The sequence below is a fragment of the Ixodes scapularis genome, unplaced genomic scaffold (genome assembly GCF_016920785.2).
Source record: "Ixodes scapularis isolate PalLabHiFi unplaced genomic scaffold, ASM1692078v2 PGA_scaffold4__175_contigs__length_147842914, whole genome shotgun sequence".
Lineage (NCBI taxonomy): Eukaryota > Metazoa > Arthropoda > Arachnida > Ixodida > Ixodidae > Ixodes > Ixodes scapularis.
In genome coordinates, this window is record NW_024609879.1 from 39,819,990 (window position 1) to 39,841,943 (window position 21,954).

The 21,954-nt window shown below is 48.4% G+C and overlaps 1 protein-coding gene across 1 annotated transcript in view; it reads right to left on the minus strand.

Annotated features, from left to right (window-relative positions):
- LOC115330592 (venom metalloproteinase antarease-like TtrivMP_A) overlaps positions 1-21,954 on the minus strand; it is a 186,136-nt gene that overhangs the window by 1,158 nt on the left and 163,024 nt on the right. The gene's annotated exons all lie outside the window — the stretch shown is intronic.

The following is a 21,954-nucleotide window of genomic DNA, read 5'->3' on the forward strand; positions in this document are numbered from 1 at the left end:
GGCTCGAGTTTCTGACACTGACTCAGATTGTCTCTCGAAACCTCCCTTCCCGCCGGTGTTATGCTAGGCACACCTTTCTCCTTGCTGGTGGCCACTAGATCGGTTGGAACATTATTTTCTTCGAGCTGCGTGCACCCAGTCTCAGTCTGCCAAGTAAAATCTGGTTTTCGTGGTAGTAAGCATCCTGGTATATTTCCAAGTACTACATCGTACAGTGGATTGTTCATTACCTGACATGATCCGTCGACAAGGTATATTGGCCCTTCTGTGCCAGTGAACGCTTCAGATGGCACCAATTGCCATCTGGATACCACAGTATTGCTACCCGTGTCCCTGAGGACTATAACTGATTCTCCGTTCAACGGGCCTTCAGAGATTGGCATATCAGCCTTAACCATGCCGACAACTTCCAGACGGTCTTGAACGATATTGACCATTCGCGATTGGACTTCTGGGTGTTCGAGCACCCTTGCGTACGCTGCTCCGCCTTAGTGCCAGTAGTGGGCTGTGGTGCAAGGATATACAACGCTTGCGGGTTCGGCTGGTTTTTCTGAGGACAGGTTTTTGCCTGGTGCCCCTCCTTTTTACATATCCAGCAAAATTTGTGGTTACCCATCCTGGATCGACATTCCGTTGACTTGTGTCCCGTTTTGTTACACACCAAGCAACGTGGCTTCTCCACAGCGGAGGTTTTGTCCTTTTTTTTTTGCCCAAGCTCTCCAGATGCGATGGTTTCTTTTCCCATCCAGTTGAGGTTTGATAGATTCTGGGCATCGAGATAGTTGTCCGAGTTCTTAGCTGGTTCAACTAAACTTGTGCAGTTCCGCTCCTTAAGAAAGACCGCCAATTTAGGGTGACAGTTACAAAGAAACTGTTCAGAGACAACCCGGTCCCGCACGGCCTCGTACGTTTTGAGAGTTTCTTTCATCGCAATCCACCGATCAAAATACCCCTCTAGACGGGCTGCAAACTGGCCTCCGATCTCTCTATTTTGTGGTTTGCAGGAGCGAAACTTTTCTCTGTAGCCCTCGGCTGTAAACCGGAACCGCTGAAGTAGGTAACGCTATGTGGACTCGTAATCTAGCGACTCCACTGGAGAAAGTCGTCCGAAAACGCGGATTGCTTCCCCTACGAGGCACATGCTGAGGGCTGTAGCCCACTTTTCCTGTGGCCAACGCTGTCCGATGGCTATGCGCTCGAACCTATGTAGGTAAACATCTAGATCGTCCCGTTTTTCATCGAAAACTGGGATGACCTTGTGGGAACTAATAGCGGCTGCAGTTACTGGTGAGGTGCCTCTTTCGCCTGACGATCCTACGTTAACTACTTCCGCATTGCTTTGTTGCCTTTCCAGGAGCTGCAACTTTAGTTGGGTTTGCTGTTCAAGCGCTAAGCGCTCGGGTTCGCATTGAGCCAGCGCGCGCTCCGCGTCAAGCCGCTCTTTCGTTGCTTCCCTCTCCGCTAGCTTTTCGTTGCGTTCACGCTCCCGCTCTGCGTCAACCCACTTGCATAGATCATCTCCGCTCAGACCGAGTACCTCGCCCATCGACAGTAATTCTCTCGTATTCATTTTTTCTTTAGGTTACACAAAAGCAGAACATGACTTGCCTCGTCCTGTCGCGGACGCCAATGTGAGGAGGTTCGTTATTTGAGGTCAAGCTCTCTTTCAATACATTAAATTATTGAAGAGGCAAGTACTGTTTTTGTGTGTGCTTTAGTAGTTCCGTTGAAAAACAATAGCAAAACAAATTTAAAGAAAGACATGAAGTACGTTGCGGGATACACAATTTCCTTTCGGTAGTCATAAAACAACTAGTTGATGATCCACTGAATAATAAATGCGAGTCTCAAGTAAAAAAGGTTTGTGGAGGTCCGAGTGAAACATTTCACTTCGCCTGACAAGGACGGTGGTGACGTTGTGGCAACGATGTGGTGACGTGGCGTTGTGGCAACGAAGTGGGGATGTGGCATTTTGGCAACGATGTGGTGACGTGGCGTTGTGGCAAAGATGTGGTGAGGTCTTCCATGGTCGGTGCAGCCGCCGCTGGGAGTCGTCCGGGACAACGGAACATCGTCTTCACGATACGGCCCGGTTGTCCCTCGCAGTTACGCCCGGTCGTTTCTGTTTGCGTCGACGGCTCCCAGGAAGACAACCCCCAGTCCGCTTTTGTCCTCGTTATTCCAGCCACCACTTCTTCTTTCTCTTTCCCTGTTGTCTCGTGCTTCTTTTCTTTCGGAATCCCGTCGTCTTTTTCTTTCTTGCACCTCGTTGAAATGTCCGATCACAGTTCACCACACACGTCTTTCTACGATATTGAGGCTTAAATATAGAACATACGAACAAAATAACACTTTCTCGACATCCTCTTTGAGCACACAACTATTCTAACAAAAAATAAAAAATATATTAAAAAATGTTTTCTTTTAGGGAATCGATGTCAAAATCGGAACTTTTTGGTTTTAGCATAACATTAACGTAAACGTACCGCAAAGGGAAATTCATACAACTGAGTGATTTTATAATATCTGTAAAAAGCGTATTTTGGGCTTTCCATAGACATAAAAATATCGACGTTACCTAAGCAGATCGCCAGTATTTAATTGTCAAAGTGCATCAACAATTAAAAAATGAAGCGATTTGGACATTTTTACAAAAAAAAAGAAAACGTTAAAACTATATTATGGCATCAGAGCCTTTTAACTGTACTTACAAGATGCATGAAAAAAGGTAATATATAGGGTGGTTCAAGTCACCAGGCTCGATGTAAAATGGGCGGTAAAAATCGATGCCTGCACGTAGCAATCTAAACTTTTCGTTAAAAGTGTAATTCACAGGTCGGTTTTTTCATGTAAAATTTCAAAGCGTAGCTCTCTTTCTGTAAAAAATACGACCAATAAACTTGTCAGGGTCTACGGGGGGCAGCACCGCAGACGACAGGAGTCCAGTAGCAGGGTGTGTTTGGCGTTCGTATTGATAGATGGCGCTACCTCCTTATCGCGACGGCTCGCGACCATCGCGGTTTATTAAAATGAATATAATCTTTTTAAAATGTACATTTGGTTAAAAAATAAACGCAAAAAATAAAAGCTAAACCTAAAGTAAAAAAACGCGTCTGCATAACGGCGGCGCTTTTGCTGCCAACGGGTTTCGTCTGCGTGTCGTCTGCTATCTTTCGCTGGTCGGCTGCACCTTCAGGCGCTGCTCCCGACGCCATCTATCAATACGAACGCCAAACACACCCCGCTACTGGACTTGGTCGTCTGGGTCGCCGTCCGCCGTAGACCCTGGCAAGTTTCTTGGTCCTATTTTAAACAGAAAGAGAGCTATGCTCTGTAGTTTTACAAGAAAAAAACCGACCTGTGAAATACACCTTTGACGAAAAGTTTAGATTGCTAGGTGCAGGCGTCGATTTTTACGGTCCATTTTAGATCGAGCCTGGTGACTTGAACCACCCTATAATGTGGACTGAAAATCCACGGCGGGAGATCGAGCGAAACATGGGACCTACGACGGATGTGAAAAGCACGCCTATGTGCTGCGCGCTCTTAAAATTCGTAAGTCGAGAACGAAAAATCCGATGAACTTCCGGTTTGTGGCTACTGCGTTTTGGAGACGGCGCCATAGATATATTGTTTTCAGCGAAATTAAAAATTAGTCCTTTTTTGCCTGCACGATTTGAGATGAAATCACCCATATATATATATATTATACATATATACGTAAAGTATACAGTTTTTTTAAACCTTTCAAATTTTGTTTAAAAAAGCTGTGATCGTTACGCAAACGCGGTTTGTGGCGGTGAGGTATACGACTAGGGGGACATTACTGGGATGGTTAATCTTTGTGATAAGTCGGGTAATTAATAAAACTTGTTAATTACCTTTTTGAATAGTGCAAGTAGGGATATGGTTCCAATTAGAAACTTATTGAGCGTCATCGAAAACCACTAAATCAACCCCCTGGCCTTCACACTCACCTGCACAAACCGCAAAGGTGTAGCTTTCATGCCTTTTTTTATACAAAGCTGTAAATCTTTAAAAAGTACCCTATGTATATATATATATATATCTATACTGTATATACATGTATCCTTAGCCTTGCGCTTTTCAATATTTTGGTTGTAGGTCTAAATTATGATTATAGATTTCGGGAGGCAGTTGTTGTCGTATCTAATTTTGTGTTCCGTAAAAGTTTTGAATATGTTTTTTTTATTCATAATACTGGTGTAAATTGACGCACTTGGAAACAATTAGTTTATTAGGATAGAAACTACTAATGCATAATATAACACTACACTCACGATTGGACAGTATTACGTGACAAATGTGTGGGTATAGTATTTTAGAAGTACATAATGTATTTATATTTCTGTATCGCGATATGATTTTTCAACTTTATTTTGTATTTCTGTATCGAAAAACATTTTCCCGTGTATTTTTGGTATCGCGATAATATTAGGGCCGATTATCTTGTTGCAATTTTAAAATAATTGCTGACTTCCACAAGAGGGTCAAGACAATGTTTTTTTTTTTTTTTTTGGGGGGGGGGGGGGGGGACGTTTTTTGTCTCTGACCGTACATGACTGCCTTCTGGATTATGGAAAACTTACCAAGTATTTTCTTACTCTTTAGGTCGTTCACTATTCAAGTCTATTCCAAAAGTTAAAGGGTCTGTCGGCGTGCCAAATTAACGAATAAAAGGATACGGGTTTCTTGAACTTCATTCTATGGTAACGTTAAAAGGTAACAATAAAATGAGGAGTCCGGATTTCAAATAGTCATGGTGACTTCTCGTTGTTATTTGAGAGAACACAAAGCTGATTTATATGTCCATTTTTGTTTTTTCTTGGACAGATAAAAGTTGCCGAAATAAAACCGCGCCCTAGCCGCGTTGACACAATCGCTTGGTTCCCTTACAATATCCCCAAAATACATTATAATAGCATTGCGGTAAATTCGATTCTAGCTTAATTCAGGATCCAAAATGCAGTGAGAACTCGCATGTTGAATTAGAAATAAAATCTCCTATTCTACAGTATGCTCCTTTTTTTTTTCTTCGTGTGCTCTATGGGTGCATAAAACATCAAAAACCATGTTTTGTTTTAACAATGCACTTTAGTCTTTATTTCTGACCGAACACTAGGTTTTACTTTATTTTTATTTCGAAATTCTTTTCTATTCAAATATATTTGCGATCAGTATCGCGTAACACTGTTATAAATTTATTTCAGTTTTAGTAGTTTTGCTATTTGTGTCATGTATACCAGTATCTCTATTCCCAAATAATTTTGAGAGTATTTCTCCCCAATCCATCTACATATACATTGTCCGGTCAGAGCATTATGATATTTATACTTTTGAGAAAATCGCGACACTGTAGCTAAGAGAGCGGACACCGCACCAGGAGCCAATCCTCCATTTTTAAAATTTCCCAGGGACCTTTTGCAAATTATGTGCTTTCAAGAAAATATATTTCGTTAAAGCGTTCTAGCAAATCTTCGTCTTGCCGTCGAACATGAATTAAAAAAAAATCATATTATTTGAACATTTTGGACTTATTTCTGTATTTGCGAATATTGTTTGAGCTTAGAAATTTATTGCAAATATTCCAGCTGTTCATAGACTACTTCTCTGCAATGAATCACGTTTTAGTTTGCTTATATCGACGGTATTCTCGTTTTTCAGCAAAACTCCCAAAAATGACGAGTACCGCCTTCGCCAGCTGTTCGCACGTCTCCCAGAATAGCAGAGTTTCTAGATTTCTTTGTATTCTAAACCCTCGCGTAGTCGTGTTTTCGATTCAGCCTTATAAAAACAATGTTAAAATCACCACAGATGTTCCTTCGAGACAAAGCCAAAGAAACTTCCCGAATTTTATAATCTAATAATCCTCTACTTAATATTACTTTTTTCATATCGCTATAAGCTTTCGGTCGCTCAAAAGATTTCTTACCATCTACATTAAGAATTCCGCAGCAGAATTCCAGCAATTAACTATATCTAATTATAAGCAACTTTTCTTGAAACACATGTCTCCAATAGAAACATGCTGTAGCACGTTCGGGCATGAGTTATCGCGTAATCCGTCTTCGCGTGGAACACTTAAGCCATTTCCTCAAAGGGCGTTATTTCTTTGTTATGACGGACTACAAGCCATTTACGTACGCGCTAACATCTAACAGGCCGTCAAACATCACAAGAGAAGTACGTCGGATGCCGTACATTTCGAAACGGGGGAATGACATTTAATTCATCAAGAGCGGAAGCAACTAGGCAGCTGACTCGTTGCCACGAACAGGTTCTAACCACCACTATGAAAAAACTACTGCCAAGATTTCGTCAGTCTTGACCTGCAGCACCGAACTCACGTATTTGTCAGAAACAACACGGTCGCACGTCCACTTCAGTGCCGACATGGCGGACCTTTGCTATCATCCAACGTCCAGTCAAAACCAAGACTTTGTCAGTAAAAGGTCGAGAGGAAGTTGTCTCACTCGACGGCCTAAAATCTGCACATATGGCAAGCGAGAGCTTGAAAAAAAATTTAACCGTTGCCGTAAAAAGCACATCAGCAAAACCGCTTTTCTCTACCAGCTGTATGTTAGAGGGGGAATCACGTAGTGCCAGCCAGCAAGGCTGGCACTGCGTGATTTTAATTTATTTATAAATAAATTACATGAAGGTCAAAGTGCGGATTATCTTCCATAAGACAAATTGAATCCCGCACAACAATAAAACAAATAAAGAAAAACTCCTTGGGGTATGCTTTGATAACGTCTGCAATACTATAAAATCTTCATAACCGCCAATGCGTTTTGGAAGAGATTCTCATGGGTCCATGTCCTCTGAAAATAACCGAACTTTTACTTTGTAAAGCAAATATTGCTATTGCAGAATTTGGAGAGGGCGATGGTAGTAGACTCTGGGCACAAATCAGAACTCCGATTGCATTCCAACCTTTAGCAGATGAAATACACTAAGAAGGTTCGTAGCATTGTGTTCATAGAATTTGAACTCGTATACATGTAGAATTGATTATACAAAAACAACCTGTGTTGGGGCTTGCTGGTGTGACTGCTGAACCAGGTGAACCAGGTGTGACTGCTGAACAATTTTTGCTTGACATTGTTTTGTATATTCATATTAATGCCTTTGCTGCAACCTGAGTTCCAGACCTCAGACTGATATTTTCTGAAGTGCAAAAGCTGGAGTTAAAGTTGGTAGTTAGAATTTGTGTCAACAAGAAGCAGTTATCGCAATAGGTTTGTTTATGTTTGTATAAAACCATCTCCTGACCTTTGTGGTGAGAGAGCAGCTGATTTAGGAATATAATGCAGCATTTGAAAATCTAAATACACAGTATTATCATACGAACATTTACTATGCAACAGTCGTTTGCAAGTGATCCTAAAATTATATGGCTTGTTTCACCTCTTGCCTTTTTTCAAAACCGCAAATAATTGAAACAGGACACTTTGATGGAAACCAATTTGACCAAATGCATCTAGCCTGGGAAAAAAATCATACAAATAAATATTTTATATTCTGTTTTGTGTTCATTCATACTTAAAAGGCAACTCCGGCCAAATCTCAAAATGAAATAAATTGCTGGTATCGCTGTAGTGACACAAAATACGACTCCGGCCAAAATATTACGTCCGTAGGACGCCGCATTCTCAACTAATGCCGATAACAAAAATGCGACCCGCCGCGAGCCGCCGCTCCTTAGCGGGCGGCCAGCGGGTTGCCGATCGCTAAAGCAACATTGGGCCGTGACGTCTGTATCGTTCTCTTTTTTTCCTCCGGTGCGGGCGTTGCGCGGAGTGCGCTTCTTTGAGCCGCTACCACCGCTACTTCGGCTTGTGATTGGCGTGTTTAGTCGTTGCTTTTATCTGTAGCCCGTGTAGCTTCGGTGTAGCGTTTTGTTTATTTGCTTGTGAGGACTTTAAGACTCGTTTTAGCGAGCAACTCGGTGCGCCCAAGACTGCCCAGCTGTTCCTCGAAAGATGCCGAGTGCAACTTGTAGCGCTGTGGGCTGCTCAAACAACCCTCTGTGCAACACGGAGGTGCTTTTTCACAAGTGTCCGACGGACCGGAAATTGGAGAAGGTGTGGGTGAACGCTGTTCGACGAGTGGACTTTGGACTAGAGCACTGCACGGGCCGGAATTTCTAGGCCCGGCCCGACCCGGCCCGGTAGAGACACGGCCCGGGCCCGGCCCGAGCCCGACAGAATTTTAAATTTCTAGGCCCGGCCCGACCCGGCCCGAAAGAGACACGGCCCGGGCCCGGCCCGAGCCCGACAGAATTGTTAATTTCAATGCCCCGCCCGACCCGGCCCGATGGCTGTAGCCCGAAACAACCCATTTCCTTTTGAACCCGTCCTGTTTCGACCCGCTCCCGAAACGAGCTCCCCATTTGAACCCGTCCTGTCTCGACCCATTCTTTAAACACCCTTCCCAGGTGAACCCGCCCCGTTTTGACCAGTTCCCTAAACGCCCTTCTCGTTTGAATTTGTCCTTTTTCGACCAATTCCCTAAACGCCCTTGTTATTTGAACCAGTTTCCGAAACACCCTTTGCGTTTGAACGCGTCCCGTTTCAACCTATTTTTATAAGGCCCTGCACATCGCAACCTGTTCGCAAAAAGTCTCCATCGTTCTAAGCCTGGTCTGCGCACCTTTTCTGTTTAAGAATATGTTCTGAAGTAGCTTTACATGTCAACGCGTTCTTAGAATATACAACCATTTCAGGCAAGCTTAAGTTTAATATATTCCTAGTTAACCCCTTAAAACGTTTTTTTTTTCAAGATGGTTCCCAAAACGTGCAAGCGCGGAACGGACTATGTACACTGCGCGACACTGATACCGCGAACACGACGTTGGCTCTTTTTTCGAATTTTACTTCGAAATGGTTTTAGTGGGCACCAAAGTATACCGCTTAGGTCTGTGGCCCAGATGAGCACTTCTAAAGACACTAATATTTTTAAAAACAGCGTTTTGATTCTATGAGATAAGCATAAAAACACGACGATCGCTTGTTCGCGCTAATATAGTGTCGCGCTCTGTGCAATAAGGGAGTCTTAGAATAACGTACTCAAGCACTTTGGGCAAGCTAAAATTAGCATCGCCATAGGTTTTACATCGCAACGCTATTTTTACGGTACCCAAAGCTCTTGCGTACTTTTTTCTAAATCTTCCTAATAGTGAACTAGATATTTTTTAGAGCGATGAATAAGACAGGTTGACAAGCATATGACTGGGACTTTATTTTGTTTACAAGTTATAACACAACCCTCGCTCACACGGACAAAGCTTGAAGGCTTTCTAGCTTCAAGATGTCTTTTATTTGTTATTTTTAACGACGCTGTAGTGAATTTGCACTTCGCTTTTTTTGTATTCAATGAACCTAAAAGATTAATGAGCAAACTTCTTGCTATCAACAACAATTTATGATTTACGGCACAAAATTGCCCAGGCACGGCCCGGGCCGGCGCGGCCCGAGAACTGTTTTGTTCAAGCCCGAGCCCGGCCCGGGCCCGAGAAAATACGTGCTACCCGGCCCGAGCCCGGCCCGCGGGCCGGGCCGGGCTCGGGCTTTCGGGCTGGCCCGGGCCCGTGCAGTGCTCTACTTTGGACTTCGGCTTTTACGCCCCCGAGGAAAAAAGAACGAAAAGCAGTCGTTTCCAGCTCAGCACACGTGTGTTCGGGCGCCGCGGCCCGCGCTGGAGCCTAAAACTTTCGTGTCTGGGACTGACCCGCAGCGCGAAAGTGAGAGGGCCCCAAGTACTGGTACGTCACTGGCAGCGCGGCGTAAAGCAACGCCGCTCCATCCACGGAGCCCAGATGACAATTTAGGCCTAGCGACGAGTACGGAAGACCACACACACGGCGACAGCCGCCGAGTACGGCACCGAACGAGTTCACTTGTTTTCCAGTCGCTAGTTTTTGGGTATACAAGCGACGAGTACGGTATAGCGCACGCACCGCGGTGGCCGCCGTGTACGGCACCGTACGATTTCACGGGTTTTCCAGGCGCTAGCTTTTGGTTATACGCACTAACTTTTGCTACATATGGTCGATAACTACCACGTATACAGAATTAAAACAAAATCAGCTTACCTCCTATCTTTAGGCGGCTAGCGCAACAGAGGTAGGTGGCGCTCGGCCTGCGTACTCGTTGAACGAGAACGATCGTGACGTCACGTTCACATAGTGGCTGATTTCCAGTGTTGCCGGGGCCTCGAGCGGCTAGTTTCGGTTTTGTTGGCCGCGCCCCAAACAAAACTTTCAGGCGTCGATATCTTTAAAACTACGCACAATAACGAGAAAAAAATTACAGCTTGCAATTCAGGGACGCTGACTGCACTAAAAACAGTCATAATCCCAAAATCGAAAGTATGGACCGGAGTTGCCCTTTAAGGTGCCGCGATGTAGTAGACGGGTTCAGTTAATTTATTAAAAAACCAACACCACAATTAAAGTTCCAATAGAGCGCAAATGAATCTGTACTCATACTAATTTAAGCATGGTTGACTGTAAAATTAGGAAAAAAAAACAAAAAAAAAACTTATGTGTCATTAGATTGTTTCACCTAAACTGCGAGTAAAAGAAGACTTATTCAGACTATTTTGTTGTCTGTGTCGTACTCCAGAATCCTTCAAGTTTTTTTTTTAGGCCGCTTCGGTTATCAAATGGTTCAACTGAATCATGCCTTTTTTAATTGAGTTTTCCCACTAGCCGTAAACGAGTTTAGTATCAAGAAATAATATTTTTCTGGGTTCATTTTATGTTTCTTAAATTTATTTGAACCTATTCCACTAAATAAATTGTTTTTGATCATCTCTCATAAGTTTGTATAATCCAAGTGATTTAAAACGATAGAACTAAACTAACTTGACGAGCAGAGACCATTTCTGCAGCCACCTGCTCCTTGCAGCTCGTACCGAGCAGCTGAACTTCCAGACTGCAAGGATGTAATGTCACGAACATTTTGCAGGCGCTGCGTCGTCGCTCCCGAAAGGAATTTCATTCGATATTCATATTGTCGCAAATCACATGTGAGTAGTGCAACGATTCATAACTTACCTTACCTGGCAAATCTCTCCATGGGCTTTTGTTTCCACTCGTCCTCAGCCAATAATGAAATACGCTTGACTGCCTTGGCATCGAGCGTTCGCCGTAAGAGTTCTATATTTGCCTTTAATTGGCGTGCTGCTGCTTGCGTTCCGATGCACATGGCACGCTTTTGGGAACACTTCCACGCCGTACTGACGTTACGCTTGAATATACACTAGGTATAACATATACATCAATATGTATTCGCGTTTTGATCGATTGATTAAAGAAAGAGATGCACAGCATGGGCCGCGAGATTTGACAGACAATCTGCGCAGTGGCTTACTCGCTTGGGTACCGCTTTGTTATCGCGGCAGAGTGGCGCGGCCGCCCAAGCAAAGGCACAAGGCTGATATTGCCGCGCGCGCGTGGCCTAATGGACATTCTGCTTCTTGCGCTCGCACCGCACAGACGTAGAATGGCTGGCTCCGATGGAGCAGTGATAACGGCCAACTCTGGCCGCGGCTTATCTGTTTTTTCGTCGACGGATGATTACCGTGTAGTTCTTCCTGCCCTGCCATCAGGAATCTTCGCTGCCAACACAGTCTTCCTTCACTGCGACGTGACCGGTCGCCCTTACCGGGTGGAACATTTCAGGGCCGAACTCGAACGCTTGGGCGTCATGAAGGAGACCGCAGCGATAGGTGCCTACCAGATGAATCATCTGTGGATGCTGTCACTTCACTCGGCGGCGGCCAAGAAGAGGCTGGTCGAAGCGCGAGAGCTTACGGTGAAAGACAAAAGATGTCTTGTGATCGACCCGGACAAGACCGAAGTCCGTCTGAAAGTGCACTGGGTGCCTTTCCCAGTCCCCGACGACGCCCTGCGCAGGGTCTTCGAACCATACGGGAAAGTACAGGAAATATCCCGAGACACGTGGAGGGCAGAAGGCTTTCAAGGAATACAGTCATCTACCAGGGTGGTTCGCCTCGACATGAAGCAGGGTGTCACCATCGACAGCCTTCCACACCAGCTCAAGGTATGCGGCGGTAACGTCTTGATTGTGGCTCCCGGGCGCGCACCGCTGTGCTTACGGTGCAAAAGAACTGGCCACATCCGGAAAGATTGCAGAACACCCCGGTGCCAGCAGTGCCGCAGATTCGGACACGTGACCGAAGACTGCGTCCGCACGTATGCCGCCGTCACGGATGTTACCACTCGAGACGAACCGCATGACTTCGAGATGGATGAAGACGAGGCAAAGGCCACAGCACGTAGCGAAGGGCGCGAAGAACTACAAGCTCCGACTGGTGACGTCCAGGAGAGCTTAGAAGCCCACCCTGCCACCGAGCCGGCCGAGGCCAAGATTTTGTACGAGGTCCTCCCGGACATCTCGGAGCGAGGAACCCAGGGCACGGAACTCGTTGCAGCTGTTGACTTCACAGAAGGAGCGGCGGTGAACTCCGACACCCTACTTGCGAACCAGGCTCCTCCACAAGAAGCAACTGCCGCCGACACCGTCGACCTGTCAAAGATGGACGACCTCCCAGAATTCCCACCCCTTGGCCCCTATCCTCCGACGGACCCTCAAGACAAGCCACGCAAGGCTGACCAGAAGTGGAAGGGAGGACTCTCCAAAATAGGACGCTTTAGTCCTATGCCCCGCATTCCCCCGGACGACCGGCGGCGCCCAGACCCCTCATAGGCGACAACCGGAGGAAGCACTCCGGGAAGGCCAAGTCTCGCTCGCAACATGGTGAACTTGACTTCATTGTACTTTCTGGTTCTATTTCATGTTCTAAACTATGAAGCAAGCTAAAGTTGCAACGTTCAACTCGGTTAGCTTAATTTCGAGAATAAGGAAACAGTGGCTGTTAAATTTGCTTCTGAAAGAGAACGCTGACATAGTTTGCTTGCAGGAGACCAAACTTTCTTCCGATGCCCATGTAGATGACATGACGCTTTTCTTTGATAGACACTTCTTTTCTTATCACGCGAGGGCGGTTGGGCACAGCGGCGGTAGCACTATCATGATACGTAAAGACAGAGGCTTCATAGTGTACCCCGAGTGGGAATCTGACAAGAACGGGCGGGTTTGCTCGGTGGAAGTTATCTGGCGGCATGAGTCGTTAAAAGTGATATCAGTATACGCCCCCAACGAAGCGTCGGATCGAAAATTTTTTTTCGACAATCTCCGGCAATATTTGGACACGCCGGTCAAAACAATTGTTGCGGGGGACTTTAACTGCGTTTTAAATGCACAGGATTGTTCGCGCGGCTTACAATCAGACTCAAGCCTTGCGGAACTCAGGAAATTATTACGCGACTTTGATCTCGTCGATGCAACCGACGGGTGTAAAGGCCCTCTTCCTGGATACACGCACTGGCAAGGCGATTGTCACGCACGACTAGACCGGGTATATATGTCCAGTGAGCTTACAAGTTCGGTCACTGCATACAAGGTGTCCCCAGTAGCCTTTTCTGACCACGCAATGGTCACGATGCGAATAGGAAAGGCGGACCGGCGAACGAGAAAGCCGCTCTGGTGGAGCTCTTGGAAACTTAACGAAAGTCTTCTTGACGACGAGAATCTGTCCTCTCAGATAAGAAATATTTTATCAGAAGCAACTGCGGAAAGGAAAGTTGACGCGGTAGTGTGGGAAGAGGTCAAGGAAAGAATTAAAGTGCTCTGTCTCGAACACGGACAAACACAGGCAAAAAAAGGGCGCGAAACAAAGTATGTGCTAGTACAAGCCCTTGAAATGTTAATTGCTGAAGAAAACAAAACCCCTGGAGTCTTCAGGGAAGATATACGTGATTGCAAAGAGCGTTTGCTTCACCTAATGGAAAGCGAATGCAAAGGCGCAATGATCAGATGCCGACTCCGAGCACAAGAAAGGGAGGAAGATCCTTGCAAAATTTTTAAAACCATAGAAAGAACGCGAGCGCAGCGTAGCAGGATAGACGCACTCAGTGTCGACGACAAAGTGCTAACAGAACAAGAAGACATTGAGAAGGAACTCGTAAGAGTTTTCCAACAACTATTTACTAGGAAAGACGAGGCGGCAGACATCCCGCTGGATGAGTGGTTCAAAGAGCTCCCAAAGATCCCCTCAAGTGTAAGGAAACGCATGAACAAAAAGATCACGAAAGCTGAAATCGAGAGGGCTATAAAAGAGCTACCAACGCGAAAATCCCCCGGGGTGGATGGTCTAGGCTCAGCCTTCTATAAAAAGTTCGCTGATATTTTAGCTCCAATGCTATGTGACGTGTTTGCTGACATCCTTCAAAGAAATTTACTTCCACCTTCTATGCGACAGGCACTAACGGTCCTTATTAAAAAGAAAAACACGAACTCCGACTCTCTCACATCGAGCAATTTAAGGCCAATCAGTCTCCTCACCACTGATTACAAACTACTGGCGAGAATACTAGCAAAACGCTTGGAGATGGGTCTTAAGTTTGTTGTAGGTGACCACCAGGCCTATGGCTTTAAAGGGAGGTCCATCACCTCCAACGTTCACACTATGCGTATACTTACCGAAACCGCTGAAGCGACAGGCTTATCCGCAGCAGTGCTACAAATTGATTTAAGTAAAGCCTTCGACAGGGTTTCGCATTCTTTTCTGTTCAGTGTACTCGAGGCCTCTGGTGTCGGGAGAACTATAGCCAAATATATTAAGCTGTGCTATAAAGATATATCCACGCGATTATTGATCAATGGAATAGTAACTGAAAAGATAGCAGTGCAAGCCTCTGTTAGACAAGGCTGCCCGCTCTCGCCAATACTTTTCTCACTTTATCTTGAGCCTGTGTGTAGAAAGATTATTAACGATAATAGAATTCAGGGAGTCTCCCTTGCCAGAAATGCAACGAAAATATTAGCATACGCAGATGACGTTACTGTTGTTGCTGCATCTAGACATGAGGTTGTCCTCGCCGTACAACACCTCCTTGATTTTTGTGAAGTGTCTGGGGCTGAAATGAATCACGAGAAATCTACAGGCGCGTGGCTAGGAAATTTTGATGTAAAGCCAGAGCGTTTTATAAATATTACCTGGAGCTCAAGTATCCAAAACTACCTTGGTGTTAGTCTAGAACCTCACTGCTTAAGTACTGGCAAGGGAGGAATTCATCTCAACAGTTTGAGGGCCAAAGTGCTGGACTGGCGCGGCCGAAACCTTTCTATGCTAAACCGTGCCTTTGTTTGCAACTCCGTTTTTTTCCCTACCCTATGGTATGCGGCTCAGGTTGTGCCGTGTCATGCAAGCGAAGTCCATAAGATGCATCGTTTTTGTGCTACCTTCGTCTGAAATTCTAGTTTTGAACGCATGAGACGCGCAAACATTTTTATCAGTCAAGCCAAAGGAGGTTTCGGAGTCGTGAATCTTGAGATCAAGCTAAAAGTTCAAAGGTTTTTATTTTTTCGTGACCAGCGTAACTCGGTCATAGTAAGATCATTCGTAAAACTTGGCGGACGTTTTTTAGCCCCCTGGCTTGTTGTAACCCTGGAAGGAGCGACGTCAAGTGCAGTACTGAGGTTCTATAAAGAAATCGCTGATGCCATTAAATTTTTTGAAGCGCGCTTCTCTCGGCAATACCTGAGCAAAGTGAAAAGAAAAGCGCTATATTGGGACACCATAGACACTGTCTTTCCACCGCCACTTTATCGCTCCTTCCAAGGGACCAGTGAGAAATCCACAGTCTTTAAGCGCCTCCGAAATTATCCCGTCCGAAAAGCTGCAATGGACTTCTTTATTTGCTTTCACACCGAAGTACTGCCAGTGAAGACGTGGCAGGAGAAAAAAGGATTTTTTGTTCCGTAGAATTTGAACTGCGCACTGTGTCCAACGCCAGAGACTCTGCAGCATGTCTTCATCTTCTGCCCAAGTGCAGAACTGTTCTGGGCGGACTTACGCTCTAAACTGCAAGTTGATTTGTACATGGACTGGCACAGTGCAAAATACCTCGAATTCGGCCCTGGCCCCGACAGTAAATGTTATGAAGTACTTGCTTTGCTCGGGTTGCATGCAATATGGAAATCCCGCACAGATCACCTCTTGATTCTTGAAGGGGGCAAGCCGGCGTGGCGCCACTTTGAAGAAAGCTTCATGAGTACGACCAGCCTCGTTGAGGCAGCGAAAAGCTGTGAATTAGATGGATGGTCTGATTTGGCAGCGCGTCTCAAAGCGCCAAGGTCACTTCGAAGCCAGAGGTGATGGGTGCTGTTTTGTCAAACTGGAACGCTGAGCACTCCCTACGTCAATATGTGTTTTTAACCATGTACATAGTGCCCATTTTATGTAAATAAAAAAAAAAAATAAAAAAAAAAGCGTGGCCTAATGGTTATCGCGCCTGGCTCCCACGCGAAAAGCTAGGGTTCGAATCCTGGGAGCGACGTGTCTTTTGTTTATTCCTGTAACTTAGTGTTCTGGAGAATTCGAGAATCATGTTGCTTGTTCCAGGCCGGAATGTTCTACGCGTCGAAGTTTCTACGCCGATTATTCCCGAAGATCACGCATGTACATAAGGGGCTCCGCGTGGCGAGCCGCAGTCAGTTCCGCACCAGCGTTCGATTCTGTTGCTACGCCGACTTCGACGCCCGCGACGCTCTGTTATTATCTTTTGTACTCGTTTATTTTTTTTGGCACAAGTTCGCCACATTAAACGTTTATTTCTTTCTGTTTATTTCCTGTTTTTTTGTTTGGTCACCACCCGTGACATTTGGTGGAGGTGCGGGGTACCGCATGCCCCTGCCGCGTACCCCTCCGAGGGCCCACAGTGCAAGTCCGACGCCTAGCCCACGAAGAACCGACGAAAGCACTTCCGAGATCCGGTTCAGTCGTCGCACCCAAGGTCTACACCCGGAATTCGGACCTCTACCGCCCAAGACTAAGCAGCCAACGAGGCCAACGATGGACAGCCAGTCGTCCCAGAACCCGTCCACCGCCAGCGTCGTATACCTGCCCGTCGCACCCAAAACTCCGACGCCTTTCCACGGAGACACCCACGAGGACATCGAGGACTGGCTGCAACATTATGAACGTGTGGCCCGACATAACGGGTGGTCAGCTGAGCACTGCTTGCAGAACCTTTACTTCTCGCTGGAAGGTACTGCAAGGTACTGGCTGGAGAACCACGAGGCTTCTTTAACCTCGTGGGAGGTGTGCAAGCAAGAGCTAGTGAAGACGTTTACCAGCCAACACCGACGCGAGAGGGCCGAAGACATCCTTCGAACAAGGACCCAAGGTCTGAATGACAGCATCACCAGCTTCGTTGAGGATGTTCTTCGCCTGAGCGCCCGCGCCGATCCTCAGGCTACAGAGGAGAAGAAGCTGCGACACCTGATGAGGGGTGTCAAAAGCGAGATATTCGGAGGTCTCATTCGCAATCCTCCGACAACTGTCGACGGGTTCGTCACGGAGGCGACGAATATGGAGCGTGCGCTACTAGCACGCGCCAGACACTACGAGCGGCACCCTGGCGTGACTACTCTGGCGACATCCGGATACGACCTTGGTACCGACCTCCCAGGCATACGTGACATCATCCGTGAAGTCGTCCGGGAAGAAATCCGCAAGATGCTCCCCGCTACGGATCGCTCGTCCTCCCTGTCGCTCGCCGAGGTCGTCCGAGAGGAAGTCCACCGAGCCTTCCAACCTGAGATTCCGATCAAAACGACGACGCCAGAGGAGCCTACTTTGAGCTACGCCGCCATGGCCCGAAGATCGCCGCGAGCTAACCGCCAGACCACGGCGCCACCCCGACGAGACCCTCCGATGCCACAGTATCCTCGACGCCAGGAAGGACAAGTCCACGACGTTCGCCCGGAGCAACCCTCGTCGAGGAAGACCGACGTGTGGCGAACGGCCGACCGACGCCCGCTCTGCTACCACTGCGGGGAAGCCGACCATGTGTACCGCCGATGCCCATACCGACGACTCGGGCTGCGCGGATTCCACCCAAACGACCCGCGCCCCCGGTGTGGTGAACGCCCTCGGGAGATCGATGAGTACCTGCGACGACCCCAGTCCCCCGAGCCTGCGTCCCGCCGAGAGTTCCGGTCGCCATCGCCACGACGTCCAGCTTCGCCGATGCACCGACCCCGACGTGAAAGCCTGTCGCCCCTCGCTCCTCGCCGGGGAAACTAGGCGCGGCAACCCCTGGAGGTGGAGTTGCCGAAGACGACCGACGTAAAGAGCCTCCAAGAACGCCGGAGCGCTCCCACTCTCCCGACGCCACGCATCGCTACGACGCCCCTGCAACGGTGTCCAACAACCTAAACGTCGTCATCGACGGTCACGACGCATCGGCACTCGTGGACACCGGAGCAGACTACTCAGTCTTGAGTGGGAGGCTCTCCCGCCGCCTTCGAAAAGTCAATACGCCGTGGGAAGGACCCCAAATACGAACCGCCGGAGGACATCTCATCACACCAGTCGGGAGATGCACTGCTCGCGTCGAGATCCACGGTGAAACGTGCCCTGTCAAGTTCGTCGTTCTGCAAGACTGTTCGAGGGACGTTATCCTCGGAATGGACTTTCTCTGCGAGTATGGCGCCGTCATCGACCTCGGAACAAACCGGCTGACGCTACGAAAACCTGCTCCACCAGCGGAGGAACCCGAAGCGACGTCACCCACGGTCCGAGTCCTCGCAAACCACGTAAACCTACCACCGCGGTCGAGTGTTTTCGTACTTGTCGGGATCGATGAAGCTTCCTGTGTCGAAGTTCTTCTCGAGGGAAGCCTCCAATTGCTCCTGGGAAGAGGCATAGGCGTCGCAAGGGGAGTAGCTGAACTTCAGGATGGGCGGACTGTGGCCCTCGTGACGAACTTCCGAAACGAAACGCAACACCTCACGAAAGGTGCAGCCGTGGGCCACGTCGAGGAACTCCGAAACCCCGCCGAAATCACTGCGATCACTGACGAATCCTCGCCGCCCCAGCAAGACAGTACGTCGCCAGCGCAGCTCGACATTGACCCTAAGCTTCCGGACCCTAAACGGCGTCAGCTGGTTAACCTCCTCGCCGAATACCGCGACTGCTTTGCGACGTCGTCGAAGGTGCGCCAGACCGCGGTTGCCAAGCACCGCATCGTTACTGAGGACGACGCGCGCCCTGTGCATCGATCGCCGTACAGAGTCTCCGCTAAGGAAAGGGAGGTGATCCATCAGCAAGTTCAAGAGATGCTAAATGACGACATAATCCAACCTTCAAGCAGTCCATGAGCCTCTCCAGTCGTGCTGGTTAAGAAGAAGGACGGAACTCTTCGGTTCTGCGTGGATTACCGGCAGCTCAACACGGTTACGAAGAAAGACGTCTACCCACTCCCCCGCATCGACGACACTCTAGACCGGCTGCGCCACTCTCGATACTTTTCATCGATGGACCTGAAGTGCGGCTACTGGCAAATCGAGGTCGAAGAACGGGACCGAGAGAAGACAGCCTTCGTCACGCCGGATGGACTGTACGAGTTCAAGGTAATGCCCTTCGGACTATGCACGGCGCCAGCAACTTTCCAGCGTGTCATGGACACCGTACTGGCAGGGCTGAAGTGGCAGAGTTGTCTCGTCTACCTTGACGACGTCGTAGTATTTTTCAGCTGACTTCGACGAGCACTTGAGACGACTCCGAGCTGTTCTTCAAGCCATTCAGACCGCCGGACTCACACTCAAGCCGTCAAAGTGCCGGTTCGCTTATGACGAACTGAAGTTCCTTGGCCACGTGGTTAGTAACGAAGGCGTCCGCCCAGACCCCGAGAAGACTCGCGCCGTCGCGGCATTTCCAGCGCCGACAGATAAGAAGGCCGTGCGAAGATTCCTTGGACTTTGTGCCTATTATCGACGCTTCGTTCGGGATTTCGCAAGGATTTCCGCACCACTTACGAATCTCACGAAGGACGCCAAGAAGTTCGAATGGGCCGAGGAGCAACAGCAGGCATTCGACGAACTGAAACGACGACTCCAGACTCCTCCTGTGCTTGGACATTTCGACCAGGATGCGGAAACAGAAATTCACACGGACGCAAGTAACGCGGGACTGGGCGCAGTACTAGTCCAAGTGCAAGAAGGCATCGAGCGAGTCATTGCCTACGCAAGTCGGACATTGTCCAAGGCGGAGAAAAATTACTCCACAACTGAGAAAGAATGCCTTGCGGTCGTCTGGGCAATAACGAAGTTTCGTCCGTACTTGTACGGCAGCCCGTTCCGTGTAGTCACGGACCACCACTCGCTCTGCTGGCTTGCGAAGCTGAAGGACCCGTCAGGACGCCTCGCTCGATGGAGTCTTCGACTACAAGAGTTCAACATGACAGTGGTCTATAAGTCAGGCCGCAAGCACAGCGACGCCGACTGCCTGTCCAGAGCCCCCGTCGAAACCCCTTCCGGCTGCAGCGACGACAATGACGACGAGTGCTTTCTAGGAGCAGTGAACACCGACGATATGGCACGACGTCAACGGGACGATCCTGAGCTGCGCGCATTAATCGAGCACCTGGAAGGGGGCAGGAGTACCGTGCCACGTGTCTTCTCACGAGTACTGCCGACCTTCGCCATCCGACAAGGTGTACTCTTCAAAGAGAACTTCGGCAACAACAACACACCTTGGTTGCTGGTAATCCCGAGTGACCTTCGAGAGGAGATCTTCCAAGCCTGCCACGACGACCCGACATCCGGACACCTTGGTTACAGCCGGACACTGGCCCGTATTCGTGAAAAGTATTACTGGCCGAAGCTCCCCAAGACCGTCCACCTATACACACGATCATGCCACGAGTGCCAGCGACGAAAGAAACCGCCGACGAGGCCGGCCGGACTTCTGCAGCCCATATCTCCTCCAACTACACCCTTCCAGCAGATCGGAATGGATCTACTTGGTCCTTTTCCGCCTTCGACGTCGGGGAACCGCTGGATCATCGTCGCCACAGATTATCTCACGCGGTACGCCGAAACGAAAGCTCTTCCTTCAGGGACTGCTGTGGAAGTCGCCAAGTTTTTCATGGAGTCCATCGTCCTCCGGCACGGCGCTCCCGAAGTTCTGATTACAGATCGCGGATCTTCGTTCATGGCCCAGCTGACGCAAGAGATCCTTCGTCTCAGTGGCACCGGCCATCGTCGAACCACTGCATACCACCCGCAGACCAACGGACTGACCGAGCGACTCAACAAGACAATCGCCGATATGATCTCTATGTACGTCGACGTAGAGCACAAGACGTGGGACGAGGTGTTGCCCTACGTCACGTTCGCCTACAATACGGCGGTTCAGGAGACCACTGGATTCACCCCTTTCCAGCTGGTACATGGTCGGAAGGTAACGACCATGCTGGACGCAATGCTGCCCCATGAGCCACCTGACAATGAGAGCGACGGCGCCCAGGCGGTTGCTCAACGCGCCGAAGAAGTCCGCCAGCTCGCCCGACTCATGATTCAAGACCAGCAACGCGTCGACGCGGGCCGCTACAACCTTCGTCGCAGGGACGTTCACTTCCAGCCCGGAGACAGGGTGTGGGTGTGGACGCCCATCCGTCGCCGCGGCCTCAGTGAGAAACTGCTGAAACGGTACTTTGGACCATACAAGGTACTTCGTCGCCTCGGCCAGCTGAACTACGAGGTGATGCCCGATGGAACAGGGACTTCATCACGCCGCCCTCCACGACCAGAAGTCGTCCACGTCGTGCGCATGAAGCCGTACTACGATCGATAGGACAGTGGAACTTACGTATTCCAAATGACTCTTTAGTTTACCGTTCTTTTTGTTTGCTTTGTTTTGTTTCGTGCTGCATCGGGGCGATGCACTTTTTAAAGGGGGGAGTAATGCCGCGCGCGCTGGCCAAGTAGGCAGCGCGCGCGTGGCCTAATGGTTATCGCGCCTGGCTCCCACGCGAAAAGCTAGGGTTCGAAT